The 14,719-nt window shown below is 32.8% G+C and overlaps 1 protein-coding gene across 2 annotated transcripts in view; it reads left to right on the top strand.

The window, feature by feature from the left end:
- Window positions 1-14,719, top strand: part of LOC115880658 (collagen alpha-2(IV) chain) — a 75,909-nt gene that overhangs the window by 134 nt on the left and 61,056 nt on the right. The gene's annotated exons all lie outside the window — the stretch shown is intronic.

The following is a 14,719-nucleotide window of genomic DNA, read 5'->3' as shown; positions in this document are numbered from 1 at the left end:
TTGATTTTTTTCGATATGTGCGTGACAAAGTGCTAGGAAATTGATTGAGGAACTGTCGTCGCTTGTTGGTGCGTTGGAATCTAATGGTTTCTTGATTTTCATCACCGAAAAAGTGATCTTTAAAGACAATTTTGATCGGATTTTCAATTGTTAGTTTGGGAACTTTATTAGTTGCTTAAACTATCTAATTTTCGAATATTATTTAATAAAATTCGTATATTCGGTATGGATTTTCATCCATCAAAAGCTTTGCTAAACATTTCGGGTGTAATTTAACACTAAAATTGCTAAATCTATTGGTATTTTCACCAGTGTATATTTATCAGTGGTTAATGAATTTTTTATGGGAACGGTTGAAATGTTTAAATTCAGAATCACATTTGAATCTAGCATTGTGAAAAATGATGGGTCTTTTTTTCAACATCATCAAGTGTCAAAAGAATAATGTTTTTCTAAATATATTGAGAATTAACAGTGATTGTGACGAAAACCTAAAAAAATTTAAAGTGATGATGTGATTAAAACTTGAAGTTGTAATGCTTTATTCACCAATATATTTTGAAATGGGAACGTTATATTGGTCTTTTTTATTCAATAAAATGATGCAGATTATAATCTAATTGGTTTCTTGATTCTCGTTACTGAAAAGTGACCTTTAAAGAACATTTTTGCTGTAATTTTTAATTGATCGTTTGGGTTCTTCATTAACTTAAACTAACGAATTTTGATAAATTTTCCAAAACCAAAAGCTTTGCTAAAGAGTTCGGATATAATTCAGCACTAAAATTGCTAAATCCATTCGTTTTTTTACCGGTGTATCAATAGTTAATAAATTATCTTATAGTATCTTATTGTAAAAGTTAAAATGATTTAATTCAGAATAAGATTCTACTCAAAGAAAAGAGTCAATTCTGCTTTTTTTAAAATAAGTGTGAATCAAGAACTAATGACTTTATGTTTTTGGAAATGGTTAGAAATAATCTATTAGATAATTTGCAATTTTTTTTATTTGAGGTTTCACATTGACCTTTCAACTGTCAAAGTACCCATGTAAATCAAAAGGTCTCCGACCCTTTATGATTTCATTTGAGAAGTATTTCGCAGTATACTAAGAAAAAAATGAATAATTTCGAATTATTTTTAAACTATTTCAAATCTGTAATTTAATATATCTGTTTGGTAAATCAACTAATCAGTGTGAATTTTAGAAATATTTAAATTGCATATTAATGGGCTTTGGCATATAATCAAATTTATTATTTTTAAAAATGCAAAAATAATTTCGATTAAAGTTTTTGTTTGGAATTTGGAGTTTTTTTATTAAGCACTTTTACATTTTCTTAAATATTATATAAGATTTTTTTTACTTAAGAAAACTTTTACCTTATCTTACCATTGTTTATCAGTGTCTTTAGAAACAGCTGTTTCGAAAAAGATACCAAGTGATTTTTGGAAATTAGTTTAGAAGATTTTTGTAACTCTTAATTTTTATTTAAATTAACTTTTGATTCATTGAAATATAGTTGTAGTTCGGAAGTTTTGGTAAGGCGACTTAAAATTATCATGTTTTTTCCAGTAGTATGTTGATATCAAAGTCTAATAAAAAATAGTGCCTCTTTGCAAACATTAAAGAGATTTGCACTTAAAAATTTTCAATCGTTGTTTCAACAACGAACAAGAGCTTTCTGATGTTTGATTGAAAAAGGTTTGATGAAGAAAATTAAGATCTTCATTGTCTGTGAGGAACTTCAACAGAATTACATAACATTTGATCAAATCTCAACAAAAACCTTTGATATCTGATATTTACTAACGCGATTTGAATAGATGGAGTTTTTTATTAGTGTATTTTAAGAGTTTATTATATTAAACAATTTAATTTAAATAAACATAAAAATGTTAAAAAAAATTAAAAAGGGATTTTTTTAGTTTATAATTTAGTTTTCATTTGCTTCTTAACTATGTATAGTGCATTTTTCTTAGAAAATCATAAATATATTATAAACAAAATTTGCCAATACCATATAGCAGTGTAAACCACAAGGTTCCTGAACTTTTTCGCAGTAATTTGGGCGAAGAATTGTGTGGGTTCTACGCTATATTTAGGTTTTATTGTTAACGATTATTTATCAAGATCATATTCAAAAAAAGTATTTTTGGAAGCCTGAAAAATACGTTAAAGTTTTCAAGTTTCTGATTTTGGACAAAAATTCGACAGATTTTTCGGACGGTTATCCCTCCAAGCGCTTGTTCAAGGTAAGCGTCGCTTAACTTCTATGGACAAAGTGTTGACAAGCCGTTATCAATAGGCCAATTTATTATGCCAGCTTGAAAACATGTTGAAATAAATTTCATCTCAATTCAAATATTAAGTAGTGCTACCAACCAATAGATTTTTGAAGTATCAAATTAATGCGATTTAAGGTCTGTTCCCAGAAGAATCTCTGACTAATCAGCGCGTTTCTTATTGGTTGAAATGCGTAGAAACCTGACTAACAGGTTTCTACGCATTTTAACCAATGAGAAACGGGAACTTTCTGGGAACAGACCTTTAATATCTTTATATTTTGTTAAAATTGCTATTTTTTCAATTTTTGTAATACTACTGATAGTATATTATACTACTGATGATATTTACTTCTTTTTTAACAAAAATTATTACTTTTCTCAACACAAAGAATCGACTTTTGAGTTCTAAGAAGAAATTCTCGGAATTCTTTGGGATAATAATTTATATTTTTAGACATTTTATTATCAATTTTCCATTATGTAATATATTGTATGTTAGTATATGTCCCCAAATCTCCTGTCCTCGCTGGATAAAGCAATAAAGACATATTTTGCAAAACAGTCCGTTATCTTTAATTACATTTATCAATGTTATTAATAACATTCTTTATAATTACTTAATTGCTACTATTTTTTAATAAGACATTTAATCCTAAATTTCGAAGAATAATCACAATATAAATATACTATAAGTATTCTAGAGATCACAAGGTTATCTTTCATTCTTAACATCCCAATTCAGCTTAAGATCTTAACTATAGAAAATCTGTCCAAGGAGAGGATATTTTGACAGCGACAGTTATTGTCTTTTGTCATTTCACCAAATCAAAAACAACAATGTAAAAGAATGATGCCAAGTCTCGCAACATCGTTCTTCCACTACAAATAGGTTGTGACATCTCACGTAGAACCAAGTCAGTTATTTTAGTTAACGTCGTCTATGGAAGCACCCATTCTACAACTTTGTTATAGATTGTTATCTAATCAATTACCTCTCAACAATAGTGACCCTATCAATACATCTCTAATGATTATAATGACTTGTCAATTGCACGGCAACGTATTATAGTTATTAAATAATTTATTATTGAGTGCACTGTTTACATTTACTTAGTAATCGAAATAGTAGATTATTTTTTTTACAATTATCGTTCAAATCGATCAAAAATTAAAAAAAAACAACAATTTTACTGAAAAAAGTTGAGCAACCAAAAATCTCACTGAAAAAAGTTGAGCAACCAAAAACTCATTTGTGCAGTTTTCTGTCCACTGCATAGTCCGTTACCATTAACGGCTAAACGCTTGATTTTTGATAATCATCATTTTTTTATTCAATTTCAAAATTTGCAGTTTGTGAGATTTCTAGAAGTACTTTAGAGTTTTGAGAATCGGTGAGTGAGTCTGTTGAAATTACAGAACTTTGACTAGCGATAATTCATAAACTGTAATGCATAATTATTATAGGCTGTGCTCGACTTGGCAATTTTGATTGATTACTGTCAGTTTCCTGTCAAATTACCTAAAAATATTTTTCAGTCTTAAGCCTCATTCAAAACCTCCAAATTAGTGGAATAGATTAGTGGTTTCAATTATACTTTATACTTACCTACTTAAAAATTCACAATGCAAAAAATGCAATTAAAATTAATAAAATATCTTCGCAACAGCTTGCGATAGACAGTTGTATCCATAGAGAAAGTCTAATAATTAGCTATAAAACCTTTGAATAAGAAGACTAAGGAAGGAGCATATCAAAAATATTAGGTACACCGCGATGGGCCTCAAATATGGCCGACTTAAATTCCGGTTTATCAGTGCCGTTCTAATTTTATTTAAAAAATGTAAAACTATGATGTAGGGTAGACGTGGGGTAGACTCAATAATTTGTTATTTTATTTTACGTTGTGAATAAATGTTGGTAGTTATTAAAATTGTTATAAAAATATATAATTCTAATAAAAATAGATAAGTTATAATAAGTATTTATTAACACAAACATCCGATACGCTACTGAAGCAGGTAAGTCAAATTAACGTATCAAAATTCTTTGACATCTGATCTTTGACAAGTAGTAAATAAAAGCTAAAATGCAAGAAAATATATAATTTAGTTAATTTAAGTGAATTTCATAAATGATCGGTTTACCATTATTTCACTCAATTTTTGCCGAGATCTACCGCACGCTACACAACCAACTATTTTAGAGTCTTTTTCGATAAATCGCGATAATGCCACTGTTAATTTAAGTTCTGCCACAATTTCCATCTAGATTTACTACCTTTATACAACTATCAGTAGTAGAATAAATAATAAATAACATAAAATAGGCTCCGTAAAGACTGACAAATCCACAAAATTTCAAATCAAATTCAAATGTGTCAAATGAATCGTCAAACAGAACTGTCAAGGATCCCCACCCTAGAGAGCTTTTTCCGCCCACCATGCATGAATACATGGATAGCATTATGCTCCTTCCTTAGTCTTCTTATTCAAAGTATAAAACAATACGCTTTTGATTTCTAACAACAATTTCTCTTGACTAATGATCATCAAAGGCCAAAATGACTTTACTCGCAAATTTTGAAGTATAATTAATGGCAAAAGTTAAACGTTTGTTAACTTTTTCTACTAATTGAAAATTACTACCACTAATTTTGACGTGCTGAATGCTTACATTGAAATTAAAAGCTAACTTCTGCGCTAATTGAAACCACTATTTTTTTTCACTAATGTAGATGTTCTGAATGAAAGTTCATAAATATTTTTGGTCATACGGTATATCTCTTATTGAAATACGATATAGTTATTATAAATAATTATATTATGTATTTAGAAAGTACTTATCATGTCACACAGTAATATTACTACCAGTAGACTTTGTTATAAGGTTATCAAAATTTTTCATTTTATACTCCCACATTCCAAGTGTTATGTAAATGACAGCCCGTTTGTTTACTGTTTACATTTTTCATTATTATCCATATCTACAGAAATTGCTTCATATAGGAGCTTCCTCCGTGTTACAAAGTAAATATTTGGGATCGTCTTTAGCGCATGGTTAACATATGGAGGCACACCGCAGCTTCCTATTAGAACGCCAAAAAAGTTTTATTTTTAAGTGTATCTCAATCGACACTATGGATATTAAACGAAAGATGTTTGTCATCCACTTATACTACTTGTCTACTTCAAACTGTTTTAAATGTTTGGGTTAAATGTAACTCATGATGGAGATAAGTAAAGGGATTTGAGCGAAATTTCCTTTGAAATATTCGCTAGTGAATCACTGGTAACTTTGGTGAAAAAAATATATATAACACAGTCTAGAGACATACATACTAATGGTTATATTAAAGCATCTTTAATAAACGACTTTTAGAAATCTAATATTTTTGAATAGTTTACAAAATAATATAATTTTTGCAAAATCGTTTAGAGCACAGCATGTGCTCCATGGTTTCTTCTTCCTCTCCGCGTTCTCTCAGTAGTCGTCGTTGGAAGTCTTCCATCTAACGAGGTTTGCCCCCGTGGGGCAGTTTCCACGTACGACATCTACTATTATGCGCACTAGGTCCTTTTTGTGCTCTAGTAGTTGTTTTGTCTTTTTGCTATCTACTACTGGCCACAGTCTTCGAGTTGTAGCGCAGTTCTCGCGGTGTTGCTATGTCTCTTACTGCTTGACCTTGAAGGTAGTTTCTACAACTTTCTTAAGTGTGTTGGTCGTCACAGGTGGCGGGTCATCTGCCACGGCTTCTCCCCTGGTCCCGTCTTTGGCGAGTCTATCCTCTTCCTGGTCCGCTGTGACCTGTCACCCAGCACAGAGTGGGCCCACCTTGACGCAGCCAGGACAGTGTCTATTACAGTTTTATATCTCACTGATTTCATAGTCATGCTTCTTAGAGCACTCAGGCTGTCATAGTATATCACAATATCTCCTGTTGGTCTAACAGCGATTTTTCCTCGTATACAAATGCTGCTTCATTTATAGCATAAACCTCTGCTTGTAGAATATTGCAGCCATCTGATCATTGAGAGCCTTAGAGATCGTCGAATGTCTAGTTCCTCTGAGAAGATGCCTAAACCTGTACCTCCTGAAGTAACGGAAAGCATCTGTGTAGACTGCTATCTCTTGAGTATCCATTACTAGGTAGTTTTTTCATTCTTCTCTTGTCGGGATGCGAATTCGTATCTTTTCTTCAAAATCATGTTTGGTGAGCATATAGTCCATTTTCTGGGTTAGCAAATGTAGACTCGTGTTCCTCGTCTTTTTTCCTATCATTGACAATATCCTCGAGTGATCATAGTTGGTCTGGTTTCACAAATTGGATTCCCTTAATCTTAGGGCACCATTAGCGGCCAGATCATTCACGAGTCAGTCAATTGATTGCAAGTCCCGGGTTGCCTCTAGCGCAGCTTGCGCTGCGTTGTTCCTTGCTCCAGTTATACCTAGCAGCTAATAATCTAGACCTGGGATAGCTACCTAGAGCTGCTAATCTCTGTAATTTTCTGATACTTTTTTTTTATTAGTCTCGTACCGCTTCTCACCATACTAGTGCTCCATAGGTGATGATTGGTCTAACTACAGTAGTGTACAACCAGTGGACAATATGCGGTTGCAAACCCTGTCTTCTTTCATTTCTGTTTTACAAGTAAAAAAAATAACAAACTTGATTTCGTTCTGATTATAGGCAGTGATTTTTACAAAAAATAACTTTTATTTTTTAGATTTCCATTCGGTGGGAAAATACGCAGACTTTTTTAAGAGATGAACTTGCCACAAAGATATGGGTATTATTTATATGCTTATAGTTGCTGACCTGAAGTATACCACATGTAGTTCTAGTTACTACATTGACTAAATAGATAAAAATCAGCATTATTATACATCCCCTTTGTTATCTACGCAAAGAATGACGAAGAAGACAAGGTCACGAAATCACTGCTGGAGCAACAACCCTAATTTAATAGACTTCTTAAAGACTGGTACAGACTGTATATTGATGGTAGGACCACAGGCATTTACAAGTTTTGTTACATTAAATCGATAAAACCAAAAAAAAAGATTTCTCTTCTATGTCTGGGCACTTTAAGAAGCCCTCTCCTGCGTAAATCATAACTGTTCAAATCTTCGTTAAAGAAAAGTTTGGAATACAAATATTTTGGTAATTTCAACTTGAAAATTTTATAAGCAAACTGTCATATAGGTATATATCACATACACTATATATCAATATCAGGCATGAGTTTTGTACTTCTGTCAGATGCATCAAAACAAAGAAAAAATACGCTGTAAAAATGATTAAACTGCGAACGCATTAATGTTCTTTATTCGTGTAATAGTCATGCAAAATATAGCATATAAACAACATAACTGACAAACCAGAAAAACCAGCCTTTTGCGCTGGTTAATTTGATGACAATAATGACAAATATTTTTTAGAATCCGTGCTTCGTTATATTAAAAATTTCAAACAGCTCATAGAAACTAAATTCAAAATATTTCTGCCAAAACCAAAACATTTTATAAAGTATTCAAATCGACATCCACAATAAAAGAATAATCAAAATAGACTCCCCTCCTCGTTATACTAAAGACGAACCGTCTCTTCCTATTGAGAACTCCACGGTTTATAGTCCATTCGCTTTATCAACTTTATAAATAAGCAGAGCTGCACATAAACATGGCTCTTTGACAAACCGTCTCTAAACAAAGCGATGCAATCGGCCCGATCTATTAATAGGCCGATACGTCTTTCGGAAAAAGAATTCGCCCGATATGTAAAAGCCGAAGGCGGAAAAATAAGACCCGATAAAAATAGGCCCGTCGCCGGAACACTAGCCACGCGGGATTTACGAACAAGAGAGTGAGTCGGTAAACTTTTCAACTCGATTCTGCATTCAAAACATTGTGAGTTTAGATGTTTTAGATACTTTTTATGGATCTGAGGGGTAAAGCCTCATTCTGAACTTTGAAATTAGTGGTTTCAATATTAGATATTTATGAATGTAAGTAAGAAGATAATTTGTGAATTATCACAATGTTTTAAAAAAAAGTTCAATTAAAATTAATAGAATATTCTAACAACAGCTTGCGTTAATCAGTTTTATCCATAGAGAAAGTATTTTGAAGACATATGAATATATCTTCAAAAAAAATAATTTGAAAATATGAGTTTCCCAGGCGCCCAACCGTACAGCCAGCAATAAAGTAGGTCTCAAAATGAATTTAGCAAAAACTAAAGTAATCTACAACGAACTGGTAGACAGAAAAGACATTCTAATAAATAACACAATGCTGGAAACAGTAGAAGAATATATATATTTGGAACAACTAATACACAGCTAGTGCAACCTTCCAAGTTAAATTAGATGATGACATCAAAACAGAAAAAATACTACTCGGCAAGGGCGTGAGACAAGGAGATACCATCTCTCCCAAGTTATTTACACTGGCACTGGAAAATGTCTTCAAGAAATTAGAATGGGAAAATAGAGGTCTAAACATCGATGGGGTACACCTTAGCCATCTGAGGTTCGCAGACGATATTGTCTTGCTGAGCACCGACATTCAAGAACTAAACACCATGCTAAATGAGCTAAATGAGCAATCCCAGAAAATTGGCCTTAAAATGAACTTGAAGAAGACCAAGATAATGAGCAACAATATCCATAACATTACCGTGGACAACGTTATTATTGAAAACGTAGACCATTATATATATTTAGGTCATAAAATCAAGCTGGGCAAGGAAACCCAAAATACGGAGATCAAACGCAGGATCCATTTGGCATGGGTAGCATTTGGAAATATGAGCGATATTTTCAAGGATAAAAAGGTGCCCATGAACCTAAAGAAAAAGGCTTACGACAGCTGCATTCTACCTGTGCTTACGTATGGCTTAGAGACTATGGCAATTACTCGAAAAACAGCAGAACAACTACGAGTAGCACAAAGAGCCATGGAAAGAATCATGTTGGGAGTCACCATTAGGGAAAAAATACGGAATACCCACATACGTCAGAGGACAAAATTGATAGATGTCGTTAAAAGAGTGGCAAGTCTGAAGTGGCAATGGATAGGACATGTGGCAAGACAGGATCCAGACCGATGGCCTCAAAAAATAATCCTATGGAGACCTAGGGGAACAACAAGAAGTGTGGGCCGACCAAAAAAGAGATGGGTCGATGACGTCAGGGCAGTGGCGGGAAGACAATGGATAAGATTGGCTAGAGATCGCGAAGCATGGAAAAACCTAGAAGAGGCCTATATCCAACACTGGATGGAACCAGGCTGAGAAAGAAGAAGAATACACAGCTCGGAGTCTCTACTACCAGAAATCAACAGAAGAATTAAGTTAGCATGGAGTACCTATAGAAGAAACTCAATCATATTCAAATCTAGAATGCCACTTTATCTTAAGAAGAAAACATTCGACGAATGGGTAGTACCAGTCATGACCTATGCATGCGAAATCTGGAGATTTAAAACGGACATTATAAAGAAACTGCAGATCGCACAACGCTCAATGGGACGAAATATGTTGCAAATAACCAGAAAAGAAGGTAATAGATGTCATCCACAGAATCAGATCCCTCAAGTGGCAATGGGCAGGACACCTGGCAAGAAGGACTGACAACAGATGGACCACAGTAATTACAGCATGGTACCCACGAGGAATTGAGAGACCTAGAGGAAGACCAAATCTGAGATGGGACCATGATATTAGGAAATTAGCAGGGATAACTTGGGCCTACATAGCCAATAATAGGCAACCAATGGGCCCAACTGCAAAGGGAGTATCTAAATACGTGGAGGAGACTACATCATAATTGGAAATGGTTGAATAAGCTGAGAATGATGATGAATTATACACAGTACACTGACACAGTACATAGACAGTACACGGTGTCCCATTTTGGTTAAAATCATACGGTTTGGTTTGGTTGGTTTCAGTTTGCACCAATCTGTCCCACGTTTTTGTCAAACGAAAGATGCTCTAAACAAAATTTTCATAGCCCCCTTTGTTTCTGAGCTGCAGGATTTTTTCGAAAATTTTACAATTTGGAACACCCCCCGTATCTCTGTTATTGCCAAAGATATCGAGAAGGTGAGAACTGTGTATTGTAGAACTCTTTACGGAGAATACAGTGACGTAGTCTGTTACTTTACGATGCAACACAGTGTATATTTGTAAATCATGTGATCTGGCGTGCTATGAGCTTCCCAACAATATATAACACGCTATATATTTTTTTACTATTTACTCCAATATTTAAAAGATTTCATTAAAAGATAATTTTTTATTAGTAAGCCGTGATTGATTATAAAAAAAACAAAATAATTATTAAAAGTATACTGCTATCTCTTTTATTTTGGGATCTACTAATATATCCACTACTATACAGGGTGTCTCAGGCTGAGCGTGCATTAGAAGTTTCTAGTGAACTGCAATATCTAGCTCGGAGATTTTTTGCACATCATAGTTTCACAACGAGATCTATCGATTAAAAATATTTTTAATATGGCGGCACTTCCGGGAATACAGGAAGTTGACAGCAACTTTCTTATTTTAAATGGGTGTCCCCATTTTTTATTACATACTTAAATTCTCTGTAAAATTTTATGAATTTTGATATTAAACACTCTATATCTAACATTGACCGTTTTTGAGAAAAAAAATATTTAAAATTTTTGAACGAAAAAAACTGCCTGTCAAAAATATGTGTATAGTCTAATCGTTAAATGTAATTACCACAGCCACAGTACCATAAAGAGAAAATATGTGACTATCTGTTTCAAAAATTGTATTGTTCGAATGTCATATAATAATAGCCGCAGGTGTCATAGAATTGAGCGATTAAAAAATTATCATAAATCATTTTTTTCAAATGGAAACCCACTTTTTTATTTCATTTGTGAAAAGGCTTTTAAATTCGTTACTTTTTGACTATACCTGTTCCTATACCTAAAATAAATTGTTTTTAAGTTATTAAAGATTTAGTTTTAAAGCGTATATTTTTCTTGATTTTAACCAGTAGCCTATGACTTTAAACGCCAAGTGATGTAAAACAATAGATCTGGCCATGTCACATTGTGACGCTTTGTTCAAAAAGCATCATCATTTCCGAGCCAACTTTGCGCTGTTTTTTTCGATCATACGGAATATTATTAATAATATCAACTATAAATATCACTAAACATTTTTTGACAGGTAGTTTTTTTTCGCCCAAAAATTTGAAATATTTTTTTCTCAAAAACGGTTAATGTTAGATATAGAGTGTTTTACATCAATATTCATAAAATTTTACAGAGAATTTAAGTTGTAATAAAAAATAGGGGCAGCCATTTAAAATAAGAAAATTGCTGTCAACTTCCGGTATTTCCGGAAGTGCCGCCATATTGAATATATTTTTAATCGATAGATCTCATTCTGAAACTATGATGTGCAAAAAATCTCCGATTTAGATATTGTGGTTCTCTAGAAACTTCTAATGCACGCCCAGCCTGGGACACCTTGTATATCAAGAAAACTTAACACATTACCGTTATTTTGAAATCTTGGAAGCTGCCTTACAGGAACTTTTAGCTAATTTACGTGAAATATACTTTCAGCAAGAAGGGGCTCCAGCTCACAACTTTGAAAATATGAAAATTTTATAAACAATTTTTCCCAAATCAATGAATTTGGATCAATCGACCCATACGATGGCCTCCCAGATCCCAGGATTTGTGAAAAAACAGAAGTGCCAGAAAGTGGGAAATATTTTAAATAGAAAGAAATACCTGGAAATAATCTTAACTTGAAACATTCAAAACTTACAAATACCAAACTTTTTTTTTATTTTAATTCAATCATGAAACCCTGTATATTTTTAGTTTCTATCGTCATCATCACTTTCAGCTTATTCAACCATTTCCAATTATGGTGTAGCCTCCCTCACATACTTTCTTTGTAGTGGGGCCCATTGTTGTCTATTATTGGCTATGCGGGCCCAAGTTATCCCTGCTAATTTCCTAATTTCATGGTCCCAGCTCAGGTTCGGTCTTCCTCTAGGTCTGTTAATTCCTCGTGGGTACCATGCTGTAATTTTTGTGGTCCATCTGTTGTCCGTTCTTCTTACCAAGTATCCTGCCCATTACCATTTGAGAGATTTGACTCTGTAGATGACATCTATTATCTGGGTCTTTTGTCGTATACACTCTATTCTTTTACGCTCTCTCTTGGTTATTCCCAGCATATTTCGTTCCATTGAGCGTTGCGCGACCTGCAGTTTCTTTATGATGTCAATTTTAAATGTTTAGGTTTCGCATGCATAGGTCATGACTGGTACTACCCATTCGTCGAATGTTTTCTTCTTTAGATAAAGTGGCATTATAGATTTTAATATGATTGAGTTTCTTCCATAAGTACGCCATGCTAATTTAATTCTTCTGTTGATTTCTGGTAGCAGAGATCCAGAGCTGTGTATTAGTTGTCGCAAATATATGCATTCTTCTGCTATTTCCAATTTTCTGGTATTTATTAGAATGTCTTTTCTGTCTACTTATTCGTAGTACATACATTACTTTGTAACTTGAAACCCTGTATACTTTTAGTTTATATAGCAAAAATTTAATAACTTTAATACCCTGAACGATCAATAAATTTAAGAGTGGGTTCCTCCTGTTGTCCTTGAACCAGTAAACGAGAAGATACGAGATAGCATAAGAAGTAAACCAACCAGTACATAATATCGTAATCTATAATTATTATATAATCTATACCTCCATAAAAATCACTTCGAGTTTTCTCCAGCCCATCATCTTCTGATATTAATCTCATCAGATACATCTTTCGATAGGAGATTCTTTAATATTTTACGGTTTCTTTGACATAGTACTCTGCCGATGGACTAACATATAGGTATTCTTCATAAAAAACCGTTTAGTATATATCTGTGTCAAAACGATCTCTGATCAGATCATGTATGTCTAATATCCGTAGATTATAATATGGTTCGAATTTTATGACGTGACTTTTTATGCAGTGGTTAAGTTTGATCTGTGATTTGATAGATCTCTAGACAAACAGCATACCTATTTATGTTTCTTCTATGGATAAATTGAATGATACAAACGAATAAACACAAAATAAACAAGACTTAAGCAAATTAATTATGAAAACATTAATTTTTTTTATTTGTATTTTACCAATCTGAATTTAAATTATTCATTTAGTTTCTGCTAGAATGTAGAATGTAATTTTATGGGATTAATCACAGCGACCTTACAGGTGTGTCCCAGTCAATCTCCTCCTTTCTTGCATTATTACTCAAAATACAGTCTCAGGACTTTGATAAAAGCCAGTATCTGAGACGGTCTTACATAGGTTAGTTCTCAATATCGGTCATACCAAGTTACGGCCAAAATACTCCTTTCTTTGTTCCTGCTTTGGTTTTGGAAGCATCAGTATACCACGTCATTGTATGGTATTTTACCTGCTAAGCGTTTATATCTGATGAATACTGCAGTGAGGTGTTTCTCAAAGTTGTACATGCTTGGTATGTTACTGGTAATTGGAGTAATGAAATTTTTCTTTCGAGGGTGGTCCAAGCTCCTAACCTAAAATTAATGTATTTGCAATAATGATGTATTTTTGGCGATTGAAATATATTTTCACATTAAAGTTCTAGTGTTTTAACTGTATATTTATGTTGCTTAGTTGATTTGAAATAAAATTTGAATTTCTGAAAAATTTCTGATATTTTATTATATAGTTAGTTTTGAAAATGACCCTGTTGTAAAATTAAAGCAAATATGGAATTTGTGTTTTTAAAGTTTTGGGAAATTTCTAAATGTAGAAAAAGTTCTTCTTGCATGGCCATATTTGAAAATCCTCTCGGTATGGGTGCTGACAATACAGTATTTTTCCGTATAGAACTTTTATGGAAAATCTGAGCAAACCAAAAATACAACATTCCGTTGCTACAACTTTTGAATCAACCTGAATATTTATGAAAATATTGTTAAAATGTATGCTAATATTGCCTGTATATTTTATAGAAATTTATATATAAACTTATTTATTATACCGGGTACGTCTTAAAAGTGGCCAACCCCTATAACTTTTTCAGATAAGAACACGAAATTTGGTATGTTAGTATATGACATAAATTAGGATTGATTGATGTATTCAATTATTGTTTTCAGTCACTTCCTGTTTCACCGGAAATGACTACAACTTTTGATTTTTAAATGGCACCCTCGGTATTTTTTTACTTTATTCCGTAGAAATTGACACTCTGAATAGAATGGCAACTTTTTACATATTCGCTTAAAAAAATATCGTATCTTAAATTTCAATCTAGAATGCCATGGCTGTGTTAATAACACCAATTTTTAATCAAAGAGCCTTGGAAAAACGTATTTGCTTGTCTAATGTTTTAGTGT

This window comes from Sitophilus oryzae, unplaced genomic scaffold (assembly GCF_002938485.1).
Source record: "Sitophilus oryzae breed Bouriz unplaced genomic scaffold, Soryzae_2.0 scaffold_1640_pilon_pilon, whole genome shotgun sequence".
Taxonomy (NCBI): domain Eukaryota; kingdom Metazoa; phylum Arthropoda; class Insecta; order Coleoptera; family Curculionidae; genus Sitophilus; species Sitophilus oryzae.
Note: the sequence above shows the minus strand (reverse complement) of the source record. Positions and strands in the feature narration are given on the sequence as shown.